The sequence below is a fragment of the Oncorhynchus mykiss genome, chromosome 17 (assembly GCF_013265735.2).
Source record: "Oncorhynchus mykiss isolate Arlee chromosome 17, USDA_OmykA_1.1, whole genome shotgun sequence".
NCBI lineage: Eukaryota > Metazoa > Chordata > Actinopteri > Salmoniformes > Salmonidae > Oncorhynchus > Oncorhynchus mykiss.
In genome coordinates, this window is record NC_048581.1 from 9,321,633 (window position 1) to 9,334,298 (window position 12,666).

Consider the following 12,666-nt stretch of genomic DNA (forward strand, 5'->3'; position numbering starts at 1 on the left):
GTTATGACAATATCAAAAGTTTGATTAATCTAATTGATTCCAATGTTACTATGACTGACCCTCAAATACTGTAGTGGAATCCATGTTACCCCAATATCCTGAAATTGTTTTCATTAAATCTAATCTGACCTTATTTAGTTCCATTTTAGTGGCATTAATCCTCATCAACAACTTTATATATATGTTCACCTGTTATTTATATTATTTAGCTTGTAAACACATCTGAACTGTCTCCTCACCTCATGCTTGTGACGTAGATGGTCGTTACCTCGTGCTTTGCTTCATTTGATTTATCACCCTGATGGAACCATATTAAATGAATATTTAAAAGCTAGAATGGAAACATTTAGGCTTTCAGTAGCTCATAAAACTGTTAAATAATGTTTAGGTAAACTATATATAAACATACATACAACTATGTGAACACCCCTTCAAATGAATGGATTCAATGCTGACAGGTGTATAAATTCGAGCACACCGCCATGCAATCTCCATAGACAAACATTGGCAGTAGAATGGCCATACTGAAAAGCTCAGTGACTTTCAACGTGGCGCTGTCATAGGATGCCACCTTTCCAACAAGCCAGTTCATCAAATTTCAGCCACACAGGAGCCTAAGATCACCATGTCCAATGCCAAGCGCCAGCTGGACTGGTGTAAAGCTCGCCGCCATTGGACTCTGAAGCAGTGGAAATACGTTCTCTGGAGTGATGAATCACGCAAAATCATCTGGCAGTCTGACGGACAAATCTGGGTTTGGAGGAAAGCTACCTGTCCGAATGTGTAGTGCCAACTGTCAAGTTTGGTGGAGTAGCTATAATGGTCTGGGGCTATTTTTCATGGTTCAGGCCCCTAAGTTCCAGTGAAGAGAAATATTAGCGATACAGCATACAATGATATTCTAGGTGTCTCTGTGCCCTCAACATTGTGGCAACAGTTTGGGGAAGGCCCTTTCCTGTTTCAGCATGACAATGCCCCCGTGCACAAAGCGAGGCCCATACAGAAATGTTTTTTTTGAGATCGGTGTGAAAGAACTTGACTGGTCAGCACAGAGCCCTGACCTCAACTCCATCGAACACCTTTGGGCTGAATTGGAACACCGACTGTGAGCCAGTTCTAATCGCCCAACATCAGTGCCGATCTCACTAATGCTCTTGTGGCTGAATGAAAGCAAGTCTCCACAGTAATGTTCCAACATCTAGTGGAAAGCCTTTCCAGAAGAGTGGAAGCTTTTATAGTAGCAAAGGGGGGACCAACTCCATATGAATACCTATGATTTTGGAATGAGATGTTTGACGAGCAGGTGTCCACATACTTTTGGTTATGTAGTTTATCAACAGTATGATAGTTGTTCCACGAAATGAGTCCCTTTAGCATCCCTTTGACATTTTAAGTAGAAATGGTGAACCAATATTGCATTTTAAAAGCCTATTATAGCCTGTTATGAAATGCTTTGATCTCTAATATAAATAGACTTGCTAAAGTGGCAAAATGCATTTAGGAATGTCCCTATGTGCACCCTCTGTGACTTCTAGGAAGATTTTAACCTCCACAATCATTTTCTCATTGCTAGTTGTTTTGTTGCTTTTGACAAATACATTTTGGAAGATTATTATTTATTTAATGTGATTAGTGATTCATTTTAAGGTCAACGTGATCTGAACTCTTGTTTTAATATGATGAATCCTTTTCCTTTTGAAATATTTTTTTCAATGCCAACATTGAACATCTAATAGTCAAATCTTGGTGTAAAAGCAGGTGGCAACAGCGGGTCGAGAAGAGGCACTTACTATAGTATTATTTTAGTTGAACCTCTTGAGATGGGAAAACGTGTTTTATTAAGTTGAACGTGTTCTCTTTACGACGGAATGTTAAAATTAGGTGAAATAAAACTTTTTCATTCCAAGTTTCACAACCCAAAAGGGGCTCAATATGTGGAAGGACCCATGTTTCACTACCCAAAAGGGGCTCATTATGTGGTAGAAACCATGTTTCACTACCCAAAAGGGGCTCAATATGTGGAAGAACCCATGTTTCACGACCCAAAAGGGGCTCATTATGTGGAAGAACCCATGTTTCACTACCCAAAAGGGGCTCATTATGTGGTAGAAACCATGTTTCACTACCCAAAAGGGGCTCAATATGTGGAAGAACCCATGTTTCACTACCCAAAAGGGGCTCATTATGTGGAAGAACCCATGTTTCACTACCCAAAAGGGGCTCATTATGTGGAAGAACCCATGTTTCACTACCCAAAAGGGGCTCATTATGTGGAAGAACCCATGTTTCACTACCCAAAAGGGGCTCAATATGTGGAAGAACCCATGTTTCACTACCCAAAAGGGGCTCAATATGTGGAAGGACCCATGTTCCACTACCCAAAAGGGGCTCATTATGTGGAAGAACCCATGTTTCACTACCCAAAAGGGGCTCAATATGTGGAAGAACCCATGTTTCACTACCCAAAAGGGGCTCAATATGTGGAAGAACCCATGTTTCACTACCCAAAAGGGGCTCATTATGTGGAAGAACCCATGTTTCACGACCCAAAAGGGGCTCATTATGTGGAAGAACCCATGTTTCACTACCCAAAAGGGGCTCATTATGTGGTAGAAACCATGTTTCACTACCCAAAAGGGGCTCAATATGTGGAAGAACCCATGTTTCACTACCCAAAAGGGGCTCATTATGTGGAAGAACCCATGTTTCACTACCCAAAAGGGGCTCATTATGTGGAAGAACCCATGTTTCACTACCCAAAAGGGGCTCATTATGTGGAAGAACCCATGTTTCACTACCCAAAAGGGGCTCATTATGTGGAAGAACCCATGTTTCACTACCCAAAAGGGGCTCATTATGTGGAAGAACCCATGTTTCACTACCCAAAAGGGGCTCATTATGTGGAAGAACCCATGTTTCACTACCCAAAAGGGGCTCATTATGTGGAAGAACCCATGTTTCACTACCCAAAAGGGGCTCATTATGTGGAAGAACCCATGTTTCACTACCCAAAAGGGGCTCAATATGTGGAAGAACCCATGTTTCACTACCCAAAAGGGGCTCAATATGTGGAAGAACCCATGTTTCACGACCCAAAAGGGGCTCATTATGTGGAAGAACCCATGTTTCACGACCCAAAAGGGGCTCATTATGTGGAAGAACCCATGTTTCACTACCCAAAAGGGGCTCATTATGTGGAAGAACCCATGTTTCACTACCCAAAAGGGGCTCAATATGTGGAAGAACCCATGTTTCACTACCCAAAAGGGGCTCATTATGTGGAAGAACCCATGTTTCACTACCCAAAAGGGGCTCATTATGTGGAAGAACCCATGTTTCACTACCCAAAAGGGGCTCATTATGTGGAAGAACCCATGTTTCACTACCCAAAAGGGGCTCATTATGTGGAAGAACCCATGTTTCACTACCCAAAAGGGGCTCATTATGTGGAAGAACCCATGTTTCACTACCCAAAAGGGGCTCATTATGTGGAAGAACCCATGTTTCACTACCCAAAAGGGGCTCATTATGTGGAAGAACCCATGTTTCACTACCCAAAAGGGGCTCATTATGTGGAAGAACCCATGTTTCACTACCCAAAAGGGGCTCAATATGTGGAAGAACCCATGTTTCACTACCCAAAAGGGGCTCAATTATGTGGAAGAACCCATGTTTCACTACCCAAAAGGGGCTCATTATGTGGAAGAACCCATGTTTCACGACCCAAAAGGGGCTCATTATGTGGAAGAACCCATGTTTCACTACCCAAAAGGGGCTCATTATGTGGAAGAACCCATGTTTCACTACCCAAAAGGGGCTCAATATGTGGAAGAACCCATGTTTCACTACCCAAAAGGGGCTCATTATGTGGAAGAACCCATGTTTCACTACCCAAAAGGGGCTCATTATGTGGAAGAACCCATGTTTCACTACCCAAAAGGGGCTCATTATGTGGAAGAACCCATGTTTCACTACCCAAAAGGGGCTCATTATGTGGAAGAACCCATGTTTCACTACCCAAAAGGGGCTCAATATGTGGAAGAACCCATGTTTCACTACCCCAAAAGGGGCTCATTATGTGGAAGAACCCATGTTTCACTACCCCAAAAGGGGCTCAATATGTGGAAGGATCCATGTTCCTAATGAAGACTTCTGGAGGCACTTTTATTCGTCTCACATTTCAGTTGGCTAAAACGGTCCAGTAGGATTCTTATGACACATATCACCAGTACAGTATTTCAATAATCTTATCCACTCATATTGCTGACAGGGATATAACTGCCTCAAACGTTTATTACACTCTGAAGTTAACTGCTTAGCAGCTGAGCTGGCTTCAACGATGACCTTTATTTATGACCTTTTCTGTTGGACATGAAGTTTCTGAGAGACCACAGAGCATCACTCGGGGCAACATACACATCCCCTGCAAAGGGATACAAGTAAGCAAATAAACATGGAAAATGATTTCCTCTGGTCTGAAATGGCACCAAGAACACTGTTAGAACTCATCGAAACTTTAGACGTGTGGTATGAAACATTTGGTGTTATAGTTTTGTCCAGTGTGACTCAGTTGGTAGAGAGAGGGGGGGGGGGGGGGGGGTTAAACTCTGATAACACACAGGCACTTAATACATGGTAGAAGGGGTTTGCTCATTTGTTCTCAAGTACTGAAAATGTGGCATATTTTGAGGAAGAATTTTATAAAGCCACATGTTCCCTGAAAACTAAACTTTAAAAAAAACAATGTCAGAGCCCTCTCATATTTAGCATTTTATTTAATATTCCCAACACAAGAACAGAGTTCGGTAGGAAGTCATTTTATAACATTTTCCCAACAAAAGAACAGAGTTTGGTAGGAAGTCATTACATACAATGTTCCCAACAAAAGAACAGAGTTTGGTAGGAAGTCATTACATACAATGTTCCCAACAAAAGAACAGAGTTCGGTAGGAAGTCATTTTATACAATGTTCCCAACAAAAGAACAGAGTTCGGTAGGAAGTCATTTTATACAATGTTCCCAACAAAAGAACAGAGTTTGATAGGAAGTCATTACATACAATGTTCCCAACAAAAGAACAGAGTTCGGTAGGAGTGCTTTTAGCTTTGTGGAACATTTCACACAGCTATTTTTCATGTCTCTCCAGGAATGTTAATTTGGGTTCAAGTCCTGGCTCTGGTTGGGCCATTCAAGGACATTCAGACACTTGTCCCGAAGCCAGTCCTGCGTTGTCTTGGATGTGTGCTTAGGGTCATTGTCCTGTTGGAAGGTGAACCTTCACCCCAGTCTGAGGTCCTGAGTGCTCTGGAGCAGGTTTTCATCAAGGATCTCTATGTACTTTGCTCCGTTCATCTTTGCCTTGATCCTGACTAGTCTCCCAGTCCCTAACATAATGCTTCACCGTAGGGATGGTGCCAGGTTACCTCCAGACGTGATACTTTGCATTCAGGCAAAAGAGTTTAACCTTGGTTTCATCAGACCAGAGAATCTTGTTTCATCTTGTTTGCATTGATTAATGAATAATCAATGCAAACAGGATGCACCTGACCTCAATTTCAAGTCTCATAGCAAAGGGTCTGAATATTTATGTAAGTAAGGTGGTTTTTATTTTTATTTCTAATTGTGTTGTTCCTGGTACTTTTGGGTTGTTAGGGGTGATTTGCAAGACCCCTTAGGTGAGTCATAGGGAAAACAAAAACACTGAAAGATATTGGTTATGCCTTGTATTCCAAGGTGTATCAGACGTGTGTGTGTCCTGTTCTGAACTATTCAGCAGGAAGGTGGGGTTCTAAAAGGTGTAATAAAATGAACATGTCCATAACAGAGAAGGACGTTATTTTTTAGGTGTCCACAAGTTTGCTCCTCTATTGGCAGTAACTGGGGACATGGACTGGGAACATACAGCAAAGTGGATGTATGTATAGATTGTGTAGGTCTCTGTCTCTCACACCTGACTCTTCTCTTTGTGTCAGAATGGGTTTAAACGCCATCCGTTTCATTTATTTGTTCCCTCTCTAGGGTTATTGTTATTGCTTGGATTACCTTATCTACTGGTATGTATTGATATTGATTCATTCTTTATGCCCAGTGTCCACACAGCACATCAGTACAAGAAGCCTCATATCTGCTGGATACACTAGTTGAGCAGGGTGACCATCTGGAAGGATCCCATCAAGGCCTTTTCATTTCTTGGACTGTGCTCTAGTCTTCACTGCAGCCAGGGTTTATTGTTTGGTATATCTGCCAACGCAGCCTAATTCTGGCACCGATGCCACAGTTATTAGACAAGATATTTACTTGCCGTGTTTGTGGGTGGAGAGAACATTAGCACCATGCAGACGAAACATTTATGATATTGATTTTAATGTGCAAAGATCTTGCATGATATATGACCTGCGTTTTTATATTTGAGGGACATGTTTAACTCCAAACTTGCTCTGGGCAGAAGTTACCTTCCCGGATAATACTGGCCTTAGATCAGTGTCAGGGGAATATGTACAGCTGTCATACCCAACTAGACAACTGTGCATTTGGCTACAAAGACCTCATCTGACTTCACAACCATGGGCCTTCGCACAATGCAGATCAGGGGTCATTTCAAGTCAATTCAGGAAGTGAACTGAAATGATGTCTATTTTAAAGCATTGTGACATTTTGGAATTTTGTTTACTTCCTGATTGAACTGAATTGTATTTCTTCCACTCCAGCACTAACATACTGGACCTGATTTCAAGTAATTAAGGGCTAAATTGAGATCATGATTAGTTGTAAATCAAATGTTATTGGTCACGTAGCACATATTTTACATATGTTATTACAGGTGGAGCGAAACGCTTATGTTCCTATCAGTGCAGTAATACCTAACAACACAATACAGGCAAATCCCCCCAAATAAAGGAATTAAATATAGATCAAAGGATTGTGTAACGATTGTCATTGGTAGAAGAAGGAGAGGACCAAGGTGCAGCGTGGTACGTGTTCATGATCTTTTAATTACACTGAACACTAGAACAAAAATAACAAAACGGAACAAACGAAACAGTCCTGTCTGGTACAGAGACAGAAAACAACTACGTGAGTACGGTTCTCAATCAGAGACAACGATTGACAGCTGCCTCTGATTGGGAACCATACCACGCCAAACACAGAAATACAAAACCTAGAATACACAACATAGAATGCCCACCCCAACTCACGCCCTGACCAAAATAAACAGAGACATAAAAAGGAACTAAGGTCAGGACGTGACAGTACCCCCCCCCCCCCCCCAAAGGTGCAGACTCCGGCCGCAAAGCCTAAACTCATAGGGCAGGGTCTGGGTGGGCATCTGTCCATGGTGGCGGTTCTGGCGCGGGACGTGGACCCCACTCCACCATAGTCTTGGTCCACTTAAGTGGCGCCTTTGGAGCGGTGACCCTCGCTGCCGACCTCGGACTGGGGACCCTTGCAGCAGGCCCCGAATAGAAGGGCGACTCAGGCAGCTCCTGACTGACCGGTGGCTCTGGCAGCTCCTGATAGACGGGCGGCTCTGGCAGCTCCTGACAGACGGCCGGCTCTGGCACCTCTGGACAGACGGGCGGCTCTGGCAGCTCCGGACAGACGGGCGGCTCTGGCAGCTCCGGACAGACGGGCGGCTCTGGCAGCTCCGGACAGAGGGGCGGCTCTGGCAGCTCCGGACAGACGGGCGGCTCTGGCAGCTCCGGACAGACGGGCGGCTCTGGCAGCTCCGGACAGAGGGGCGGCTCTGGCAGCTCCGGACAGAGGGGCGGCTCTGGCAGCTCCGGACAGACGGGCGGCTCTGGCAGCTCCGGACAGATGGGAGAACCTGGAGGGAGGAGACGGAGAGACAGCCTGGTGCGTGGCGCTGCCACAGGACCCACCAGACTGGGGAGACCTATAGGATGCCTGGTGCGTGGAGGAGGCACTGGAAGGACTGGGCTGTGGGGGAGCACTGGAGCTCTGGTGTGCAGCCTTGGCACCACTCCTCCAGGCTGGATGACCATTTTAGCCCGGACCCTCCAGAGTGCAAGCACAGGTTGAACCGGGCTGTGGGTGAGCACTGGAGATCTGGTGCATATCACTCGCACCTCTCCCTTAGGCTCAATATCCACATTCGCCCGGCACTGGCGGAGCGCAGGAATAGGACGCACTGCACCCTCCCAGCGCCCCGGAGACACAGCATGCAGAGCCGGCTCAGGATACCCTGGGCCGAAACGGCGTACCGGAGACCAAACACGCTGGGCCGGCACAATACGCCCTGGCTGGATGCCCACTCTCGCATGGCACTTGCGGGGGGCTGGCCTATAGCTCACCGGGCTATGAGCGCGTACTGGCGACACCTTGCGCTTGACCGCATAACACGGTGCCTGATCAGTACTGCGCTTCTTTCAGTAAGCACGGGGAGTTGGCTCAGGCCTCTTGCACTGTCTTACCTCATACCGCTGGTTCACCTCTCCTGCTGCCTCTGCTCTCCTGGCTGCCTCCACCTGTTCCCATGGGAGGCGATCCCTCCCATGTGTAGGATCCCTTCCCATCCAGAATCTCCTCCCATGTCCATTCCTCCTTCTTACCACGCTGCTTGGTCCTTTTGTGGTGGGTAGTTCTGTAACGATTGTCGTCGGGAGAAGAAGGAGAGGACCAAGGTGCAGAGTAGTACGTGTTCATGATCTTTTAATTACACTGAACACTAGAACAAAAATAACAAAACGGAACAAACGAAACAGCCCTGTTTGGTACAGAGACAGAAAACAACTACCCACAAACCATAGTGGGAAAACAGGCTGCCTAAGTATGGTTCTCAATCAGAGACAACGATCGACAGCTGCCTCTGATTGGGAACCATACCAGGCCAAACACAGAAATACAAAACCTAGAATACACAACATAGAATGCCCACCCCAACCAGACTAAAAACAGAGGCATAAAAAGCAGATTTATTGTATTGAGATGTTTTCATTGGTCAGAATGCAATGAGGAGATTGAGATTAAGAATCCAGGTTCAGTATTTATTACACAGCGGAACAGGAACACAGAGCACGAGGTGAGGGTTTGATTAAGGTTTAGGAGTTGGAGTTGGGGTTGGGGTTTGTAAAGGCCAATAGGAAGGTTAGGTTGTGGAAATGTAGAAACATAAAATTGTCATTTAAAACTTTAGACAAACAACTGCCTATGAGACATTAGCTTGTCATTTAGTGGGTTAGGCCAATAGTTTCCCCTTTTGCAGTGTGACTTATTAAGGCAATGTATCACGTGTACAAATGATGTTGGGACTTTATTAGATGTGCAGTGAAATGAAGTATGACATTTATCCTTACTGAGTGCAGTGAACCACTTCTTCATTCTCCGTAGGGGGTTCCATTTATGACACTGAAGGGGTTGGTGAACAAAAGCTCCAGCAGGGTATCTCATGACTCCTAACTTTAAATGAGAAGGGAGAGACTCATCAAAGAACAGTAGCATTGATCTAAAATACTACACTCGGACTAAAAACGAGTCTCGTGATTACCTTTTCTTCCACCACAGCTTTGCTTCTCTTGTTATCCTTCTTCTTCGCCATGGTAACCAACTCATTCTCACTTTCTGTACTATTAGCTTCACTCGACTCACAAGCATTTTCAAACAAAAACCTCAATTTCCGCCATCTCCAATTCTCTTCTGGTGGTGTAAAGGCGTTGACACAATTTGAATGTGCACTTTACTCACCACTTCTACATGGGGAATGAAAGGGGTGTAAATAGGCAGTGGAGAGATGATTAGGAAGTGGGAACAGGTGTGGAGGGAAGGGGCGTGGCCTAGGGTAATTAGGAGCAATTGGGAGTCCTGTAGGGGTGGCATGAACCTTCACAACAAGTTGATTTTGCCAAAGATTGTTCATTATATTGACAATATATTTTAGTGACCACTCTAATAATGTAAATGGGACGAGGTGAGATTAGGTGTGACCATTTTAGCCAATGAGAGGTGTTAACAACAGATAGATAGAGGACTCATATTTGTATCTGTGCCATTATAGTAGCTGTGACATCATGGGCAGTGCCATTGAGGCTATCTCCATTTTAGAGTGGTCAATTCTATTCTTCTTCATTGGCTGATGGCTTCCAACTCATAGGAATCCCAACCTGATTTAATGTAATTAAGGGCTAAATTGAAGGTTATGATCATTTGATTTAGCTGAACCCACTGTGTTAGTGCTGGGGTGGAATAAAAGCCTGCACACCATGTGGATGGGCCGTCCAGAACAGGAGTTGAAGCCCCCTGATATACTGTTATTAACTGACACACCATGTGGATGGGCTGTCCAGAACAGGAGTTGAAGCCCCCTGATATACTGTTATTAACTGACACACCATGTGGATGGGCTGTCCAGAACAGGAGTTGAAGCCCCCTGATATACTGTTATTAACTGACACACCATGTGGATGGGCTGTCCAGAACAGGAGTTGAAGCCCCCTGATATACTGTTATTAACTGACAGATGTCATTAAGTAGTTGAGTTTTTTATTGTACATTTGTATTTTAGCAGGGAGAGTAACTGCTGATCCAATACATTTTGTTCTGTAAAATGACCCGCATAGTAGTTGGCCTGAGACGCCCCAGAGCCTTGGCTCACGTCAGCATTTCATTTTACACGATTCAATCCATTAAAATGTCAAAGCCACTAAAGTCTATATCTGGATTTGAAATGTCACATGCTGTGGCATGGACCTACAAAACATCCAATCTTGGCTCGGTTAATTCAGATCTTATTTTCCAGGTCACATATCTCTCTGTAAATCTATGACGGTGTCAGCAATGTGAGGACCTCATGGTCGACTAATAAGGCCAAAATAATGTGCTGGCCTGTATCGGATCTCTCTGTGCTCCCCCTTTCAGCATGCAGTGTAATGTCAATGTAATATTAATCTAATACATTTACAAGGATAAACACTTGGATCAAATGGGGAGCTGTTGTGTTTTTCAGCAAGCTTTACAGATCTTTGGACTAACAAGTCCACAGTTATTACCCCCTGCCTAGTGACCTTCTCCAAACATGACCATGATCCAAAACTGGGTGTCAGAAATACATGCAGCCTAAAGTAGTTTAGGATTGCTTTCTGACCCTGCCTCATAGAGATGGTATCAAACCTGCTGAGCTGTTCATGAAACTCCAAGTTGATCCCATACAGTCGATGGCAGAGTTACAGGAAGCAAACTAAAGCAACAGATCATTTACAAGCCCAATATGTCCATGTTCAGAAACAGGCGAGTCAGAAATACATCCAGCTTCCACAGCAATACAGTGCCTTCGGAAAGTATTCAGACCCCTTCCCTTTTTCCACATTTTGTTACGTTACAGTCTTATTCTAAAATGTATTAAAATCAAGTAAATTCCTCATCAATCTACACACAATATCCCATAATGACAAAGTGGAAACAGGTTTTTTGAAATTTTACCAAATGTATTAAAAATAATACCTTATTTACACAAGTATTCAGACCCTTTGCAATGAGACTCGAAATTGAGCTCAGATGCATCCTGTTTCCATTTATCATTCTTGAGATGTTTCTACAACTTGATTGGAGTCCACCTGTGGTAAATTTAATTGATTGAACATGATTTGGAAAGGCACACACCTGTCTATATAAGGTCTCACAGTTGACAGTGCTCACCAGAGCAAAAACCTTGCCATGAGGACGAAGTAATAGTCCGTAGAGCTCCGAGACAGGATTGTTTCGAGGCACAAATCTGGGGAAGGGTACCAAAAAATGTCTTCAGCATTTTAGGTCCCCAAAACCACATTGGCCTCCATCATTCTTAAATGGATGAAGTTTGGAACCAGCAAGACTCTTCCTACAGTTGGCCGGCCTGCCAAACTGAGCAATTGGAGGAGAAGGGCCTTGGTCAGGGAGGTGACCAAGAAACCGATGGTCACTCTGACAGAGCTCTAGAGTTCCTCTGTGGAGATGAGAGAACCATCCAGAAGGACAAACATCTCTGCAGCACTCCACCAATCAGGCCTTTATGGTAGAGTGGCCTAGACGGAAGGCATACGAAATCCTCTTGAACTCTTAGACCACGAGAAACAAGATTCTCTGGTCTGACGAAACTGAGATTGAACTCTTTGGCCTGATTGCAAAGCGTCACGTCTGGAGGAAACCTGGCACCATTCCTACAGTGAAGCATGGTGGTGGCAGCAGCAAGCTGTGGGGATGTTTTCAGTGTTAGGGACTGGAACACTGGTCAGGTTTGTATGGAAAGATGAACGGAGCAAATAATACATTTTTTACCTTTATTTACCTAGGCAAGTCAGTTAAGAGAAATTCTTATTTTCAATGACAGAATAGTGGGTTAACTGCCTTGTTCAGGGGCAGAATGACAGATTTGTACCTTGTCAGCTCGGGGAGTCGATCTTGCAACCTTTCAGTTACTAGCCCAACACTCTAACCACTAGGCTACCCTGCCACCCCCAAACGTACAGAGAGATCCTTGATGAAACCTGCTCCAGAGTGCTCAGGACCTCAGACTGGGGTGAAGGTTCACCTTCCAACAGGACAGCTACCCTAAGCACACAGCCAAGATGCAGGAGTGGCTTTGGAACAAGTCTCTGAATTTTATTTAATTGATTTTTTTTTACCTTCATTTAACTAGGCAAGTCAGTTAAGAACAAATTCTTATTTTCAATGATG